The sequence below is a fragment of the Triticum urartu genome, chromosome 2A, assembly GCF_056163025.1.
Source record: "Triticum urartu cultivar PI428250 chromosome 2A, HENAU_Tu73, whole genome shotgun sequence".
Classification (NCBI taxonomy): Eukaryota; Viridiplantae; Streptophyta; class Magnoliopsida; order Poales; family Poaceae; genus Triticum; species Triticum urartu.
Window position 1 is genome coordinate 237,936,179 of NC_141874.1, and position 8,013 is coordinate 237,944,191.

The window sequence follows — 8,013 nt, forward strand, 5'->3', positions numbered from 1 at the left end:
CAGTGCTTGCAGAGAATACCTTACTGAAAACTACTTATCATTTCCTTATGCTCCTCATTGGGTTCGACACTCTTACTTATCGAAAGGACTACGATAGATCCCCTATACTTATGGGTCATCAAGACTCTTTTCTGGCGCCGTTGCCGGGGAGTGAAGCGCCTTTGGTAGGTGGAATTTGCTAAGGGAAATTTTATATAGTGTGCTGAAATTTACTGTCACTTGTTACTGTGGAACATAATCCTTTGAGGGGCTTGTTCGGGGTATCTTCACCCCGACCAGTAGAGCAAAGAGTTGCTCCTCAACCTACTGATCCTACTGAAAATGTTTACTTTGAAATTCCTTCGGGTATGATAGAGAAACTGCTAGTTAATCCTTTCAAAGGTGATGGAACATTACATCCCGATTTGCACCTAATCTATGTGGATGAAGTTTGTGGATTATTTAAGCTTGCAGGTATGCCTGAGGATGTTATCAAGAAGAAGGTCTTCCCTTTATCTTTGAAGGGAAAGTCATTGACATGGTTTAGTCTATGTGATGATATGGAATCATTGAACTACAACCGATTGAAATTGGAATTTCATCAGAAGTTTTATCCTATGCATCTTGTTCATCGTCATCGTAATTATATATGTAATTTTTGGCCTCGCGAAGGAGAAAGCATCGCTCAAGCTTGGGGGAGGCTTAAGTCAATGTTATATTCATGCCCCAATCATGATCTCTCAAGAGAAATTATTATTCAAAAAATTTATGCTCGGCTTTCTCTCAATAATCGCTCCATGCTCGATAATTCCTGTACTGGTTCTTTTATGATGAAGATTATTGAATTCAAATAGGATTTATTGGAGAGAATTAAACGCAACTCTGAAGATTGGGATCTCGACGAAGGTAAGGAGTCAGGTATAACACCCAAGTTTGATTGTGTTAAATCTTTTATGGATACCGATGCTTTTCATGAATTTAGCACTAGATATGGACTTGACTCTAAGATAGTAGCTTCTTTCTGTGAATCCTTTGCTACTCATGTTGATCTCCCTAAGGATAAGTGGTTTAAATATAATCCTCCCATTGAATTAAAAGTAGTTGCACCTATTAAAGTTCAAGAAAAGACTATCACTTATAATGTTGATCATGTTGTTCCTACTACTTATATTGAGAAACCACCTTTCCATACTAGAATAAAGGATCATGCTAAAGCTTCAACTGTGGTTCGTAAGAGTAATACTAGAACACCTATACTCTCTGAGCAAATTAAAGTTGAACCTAGTATTGCTATAGTTAAGGATCTCTTGGCCGGTAATATTGATGGGCATGTTATTTACTTATGTGATGAAGCTGCTAGAATTGCTAGACCCAATACTAAAAATAAACATAGACCTGTGGTAGGCATGCCTGTTATTTCTGTTAAAATAGGAGATCATTGCTATCATGGCTTATGTGATATGGGTGCTAGTGCAAGTGCAATACCCCATTCCTTATATAAATAAATTATGCATGATATTGCACCTGCTGAGATAGAGGAAATTGATGTTACAATTAAGCTTGCCAATAGAGACACTATTTCACCAGTTGGGATTGTTAGAGATGTTGAAGTCGTGTGTGGGAAAGTTAAATATCCTGCTGATTTTCTTGTTCTTGGTTCCCCACAAGATGACTTTTGTCCCATTATATTTGGTAGACCCTTCTTGAATACTGTTAATGCTAAGATAGACTTCAAAAAGGATATTGTTTCTGTTGGTTTAGGGAATATGTCTCATGAATTTAACTTTGCTAAATTTCATAGACAACCCCGTGATAAGGAATTGCCTAGTAAAGATGAAATTATTGGTCTTGCTTCTATTGTCGTGCCTCCTAATGATCCTTTAGAATATTATTTCCTAGACCATGAAAATGATATGTTTATGAATGAAAGAAGGGAAATAGATGAAGTATTCTTTAAACAAGGACCTATTTTGAAACACAACTTGCCTGTTGAAATTCTAGGGGATCCTCCTCCACCCAAGGGTGATCCCGTGTTTGAGCTTAAACCATTACCTGATACTCTTAAATATGCTTATCTTGATGAGAAAAATATATATCCTGTTATTATTGGTGCTAACCTTTCAAAGCATGAAGAAAAGAAATTATTGAAAACTCTGAACAAGCACAGTGCTGTTATTGGATATACTCTTGATGATCTTAAGCGCATTAGTCCCACTCTATGCCAGCACAAAATAAAATTGGAGAAAGACGCGAAACCGGTCGTTGATCACCAACGACGTTTAAATCCTAAGATGAAAGAAGTGGTAAGAAAAGAAATACTAAAGCTTTTCGAGGCAGGTATAATTTATCCCGTTGCTGATAGTCAGCGGGTAAGTCCTGTCCATTGTGTCCCTAAGAAGGGAGGTATTACTATTGTTCCTAATGATAAAGATGAATTGATCCCACAAAGAATTGTTACAAGTTATAGAATGGTAATTGATTTCCGCAAATTAAATAAAGCTACTAAGAAGGATCATTACCCTTTACCTTTTATTGATCAAATGCTAGTAAGAGTATCCAAACATACACATTTTTGCTTCCTAGATGGTTATTCTGGTTTCTCTCAAATACCTGTGTCAAAAGAGGATCAAGAAAAGACATCTTTTACTTGCCCTTTCGGTATCTTTGCTTATAGACGTATGCCTTTTGGTTTATGAAATGCACCTGCTACCTTTCAAAGATGTATGGCTGCTATATTCTCTGACTTTTGTGAAAAGATTGTTGAGGTTTTCATGGATGATTTCTCCTTATATGGGACTTCTTTTGATGATTGCTTAAGCAACCTTGATCGAGTTTTGCAGAGATGTGAATAAACTAATCTTGTTTTGAATTGGGAGAAGTGCCACTTTATGGTTAATGAAGGTATTGTCTTAGGGCATAAAATTTCTGAAAGAGGTATTGAAGTTGATAAAGCTAAAGTTGATGCTATTGAAAAGATGTCGTGTCCTAAGGACATTAAAGGTATAAGAAGTTTCCTTGGTCATGCCGGCTTTTATAGGAGGTTCATTAAGGACTTTTCTAAAATTTCCAGGCCTTTTACTAATCTCTTACAAAAAGATGTTCCTTTTGTCTTGGATGATGACTGTGTAGAAGCATTTTAAATACTTAGGAAAGCTTTGATTTCTGCACCTATTGTTCAGCCACCTGATTGGAATTTACCCTTTGAAATTATGTGTGATGCTAGTGATTATGCTGTAGGGGTTGTTCTAGGACAAAGAGTTGATAAGAAATTAAATGTTATCCAATATGCCAGTAAAACTCTAGACAGTGCCCAAAGAAATTATGCTACTACTGAAAAAGAATTTTTAGCAGTTGTATTAGCCTGTGATAAGTTTAGACCTTATATTGTTGATTCTGAAGTAACTATTCACATTGATCATGCTGCTATTAAATATCTTATGGAGAAGAAAGATGCTAAACCTAGACTTATTAGATGGGTTCTCTTGCTACAAGAATTTGATTTGTATATTATTGATAGAAAGGGAGCTGAGAACCCCGTTGCAGACAACTTGTCTAGGTTAGAGAATGTTCTTGATGACCCACTACCTATTTATGATAGCTTTCCTGATGAACAATTAGCTGTCATAAATGTTTGTCGTACTGCTCCATGGTATGCTGATTATGCTAATTACATAGTTGCTAAGTTTATACCACCTAGTTTCACATACCAACACAAGAAAAGGTTCTTCTATGATTTAAGGCATTACTTTTGGGATGACCCACATCTTTATAAAGAAGGAGTAGATGGTGTTATTAGACGTTGTGTACCTAAGCATGAATAGGAACAGATCCTACGCAAGTGTCACTCCGAGGCTTATGGAGGACACCATGCTGGAGATAGAACTGCACATAAGGTATTGCAATCTGGTTTTTATTGGCCTGCTCTCTTCAAGGATGCCCGTAAGTTTGTCTTGTCTTGTGATGAATGTCAAAGAATTGGTAATATTAGTAGACGTCAAGAAATGCCTATGAATTATTCACTTGTTATTAAACCATTTGATGTTTGGGGCTTTGATTATATGGGACCGTTTCCTTCCTCTAATGGGTATACACATATTTTAGTTGTTGTTGATTACGTTACTAAGTGGGTAGAAGCTATTCCAACTAGTAGTGCTGATCATAACACCTCTATTAAGATGCTTAAAGAAGTTATTTTTCCAAGGTTTGGAGTCCCTAGATACTTAATGACTGATGGTGGTTCATATTTTATTCATGGTGCTTCTCATAAAATGCTTGCTAAGTATGATGTTAATCATAGAATTGCATCTCCATATCATCGACAGTCTAGTGGTCAAGTAGAATTGAGTAATAGAGAGCTTAAATTAATTTTGCAAAAGACTGTTAATAGATCTAGAAAGGATTGGTCCAAGAAACTTGATGATGCATTATGGGCTTATAGAACTGCATATAAAAATCCTAGGGTATGTCTCTGTATAAGATGGTTTATGGAAAAGCATGTCACTTACCTCTTGAACTAGAACATAAGGCATATTGGGCCATTAAAGAGCTCAATTATGATTTCAAACTTGCCGGTGAGAAGAGGCTTTTTGACATTATCTCACTTGATGAATGGAGAACCCATGCCTATGAGAATGCCAAACTGTTTAAAGAAAAAGTTAAAAGATGGCATGATAAAAGGATACAAAAATATGAGTTTAATGTAGGTGATTATGTATTATTATACAACTCTCATTTAAGATTTTTTGCAAGCAAACTCCTCTCTAAATGGGAAGGCCCTTATGTCATCGAGGAGGTTTATCGTTCCAGTGCCATAAAAATCAACAACTTCGAAGGCACGACTCCGAGGGTGGTAAACGGTCAAAGAATCAAACATTATATCTCAGGTACCCATAAATGTTGAAACTAATGTTATTGAAACCGTAACCCCGGAGGAATACATAAGGGACATTTTCCAGAACGTTTCAGACTCCAAAAAGGAGGGGGTATGTGGTATGGTAAGTAAACCGACTCCAAAACAGTTGTAATAGCAATTTTTCTCCGTTTTGGAATATTTAAGAAAATAGGAAAATAAGATGCAGTCCGGGAAGGACACGAGGCCTCCACGAGAGGGTGGAGGGCGCGCCCTACCCCCTGGGCGCGCCCCCCTGCCTCATGGGCACCTCGTGTGCTCTTCGGACTCCGTTTTCTTACATGATACTTCTTTTGGTCGGTAAAAATTTATTATATAATCTCCCAAAGGTTTTGACCACCGTACCATGCAAATATCCTCTATTTTTGTTTTGAGCTGTTATGCTACAGGTTTAGATTAAGATGTCTTCTCAAGACTCCGATGGAGAGAGCTATGTCTCACATCTCATTACTGACCCGAAGACCTATGGGGACCTATCTCCTTGTGGTCGAACTACAGATGACGAGGAGGATGCTCACTTCAGGACGATCAATGATTCAAGTTCGGAGGAGGAGGAGGATGTCCCTCTACCTCAACCTGGGGATATGCACGTGAAGTTCAAGAAGTCTAGTCTCCCCAAGAGGGCAAACTGTCTAACAACCGATCTATTCCTTCTCGTTTTCGGCAGAAAAGCAAAGGAGATTTATGTGACAAGATCTTGAAGCTGGAATCGGAGGTCGATGATTTAAAGGAGGAGACCGCTCTTCTCAATTACAACATGAAAAAGCTGAAGGCACAATTGTCATCATCATCACCATCTCCACCACCTCCGAGGAAAGAGACATAAACATATGGGTATGGGTACTCCCCTTGGCAACTGACAAGCTTGGGGGAGTGCCCCAGTAACATATCACCGTCACACTTTTATCTTTACCGTTTTTCTTAGTTCAATCCTTTTGGTAATATCTTGATCTAGTAGAATAAAGTTTTAGTATGATCTAGTTTTGAGTTTTGCTTTATGACCCTTCTATGTAATCGAGTCCGTGAACTATATATAATAAAGATTAGTTATGAGTCTAGGGCCTGATTATTTTTCCATGATCTGGAGGGAATAAAAATAAAAGAGAAGAGAAAGAACAAAAAGAAATAAAGAGATCATATGGATCTTATGGAGAGTAATGACTTCACATATAAAGAGTATGATGAATAAAAATTGTCGAAAGTTGACAAGCATAGTTTTGGTCATCGTTGCAATTAATAGAAAGTAATAAAGAAAGAGAGGTTTTCACATATAAATATACTATCTTGGACATCTTTTATGATTGTGAGCACTCGTTAAAATATGACATGCTAAAGAGTTGATGTTGGACAAGGAAGACAACGTGATGGGTTATGTTTTCTTACATCTGAAAAAAATTATATTGTCATGGATCATCCAACGAGCTTGCTTTTCCCTCTCATGCTAGCCAAATTCTTTGCACCAAGTAGAAATACTATTTGTGCTTCCAAATATCCTTAAACCTAGTTTTGCCATGAGAGTCCACCATATCTACCTATGGATTGAGTAAGATCCTTCAAGTAAGTTGTCACTGTTGCAAGCAATAAAAATTGATCTCTAAATATGTATGATTTATTAGTGTGGAGAAAATAAGCTTTATACGATCTTGTGATGTGGAAGAAATAAAAGCGACGGACTGCATAATAAAGGTCCATATCACAAGTGGCAATATAAAGTGACATTCTTTCGCATTAAGATTTTGTGCATCCAACCATAGAAGCACATGACAACCTCTGCTTCCCTCTGCGAAGGGCCTATCTTTTATTCGTGTCTATTACTTCATACAAGAGTCATGGTGGTTTTCACCTTTCCTTTTTACATTTTGTCCTTTGGCAAGCACAATGTGTTGGAAAGATCTTGATATATATAGCTAATTGGATGTGAGTTTTCATGAACTATTATTGTTGACATTACCCTTGAGGTAAAAGGTTGGGAGGCAAAACTATAAGCCCCTGTCTTTCTCTGTGTCCGACTAAAACTTCATACCCATAAATATTGCGTGAGTGTTAGCAATTGTGAAATACTAAATGATAGTTCAGTATGTGGACTTGTTGAAAAGCTCTTATATTGACTCTTTTTGATGTTATGATAAATTGCAATAGCTTCAATGACTGAGATTATAGTTTGTTAGTTTTCAATGAAGTTTCTGATTCATACTTGAAATTGTGAATGAATTGTTACTTTAGCATAAGAAACCATATGACAATATATATATATAGTTTTACTATTCATCATCCAGGGTGTAGAATAAGTTATTCTTCACCCGAGGTAATCTTACGACCAGTTCCTAAATAAATTACGTTTGGAATTCAAATAGTTACATTCCTATTGATTCACTACGTAAAATTTGACATAAGAAAAATAAAAATATATGTCATAAGACAAGAAAAATTGCAGTTTATGTGTATTTTAGACTATGTTTTTACGTTTGTAATTTTACATAACATCAAATATTTTTTACGGCGATTATATATTTTCTTACAGTCTCTTTTTGCGTTGGAAATAAGACAAAACTTACGGAACGTAAAATTACAGTGCATTGATGGTAAAATAGAGGGGGTGAAGAATAACTATTCCTCATCCAAGGTGACGAAATAGCGCGACCCTATATATATGTTGCTGTTATAAGAATGATCATGATGCCCTCATGTCTGTATTTATTTTATTGACACCTCTATCTCTAAACATGTGGACATATTTTTCGATATCGGCTTCCGCTTGAGGACAAGCGAGGTCTAATCTTGGGGGAGTTGATATGTCCATTTTGCATCATGCTTTTATATCGATATTTATTGCATTATGGCTTTTATTACACATTATGTCACAATACTTATGCCTATTCTCTCTTATTTTACAAGGTTTACATGAAGAGGGAGAATGCCGACGGCTGGAATTCTGGGCCAGAAAAGGAGCAAATAGTAGAGACCTATTCTGCACATCTCCAAAAGTCCTGAAACTTCACAGGAGCACGTTTCAGAATATATAAAAAATATTGGGCAAAGGAAGTACCAGAGGGGGGCCACCCACCATCCACGAGGGTGGGGGCGCGCCCCACCCCCCTAGGCACCCCCTGCCTCGTGGGCCCCCT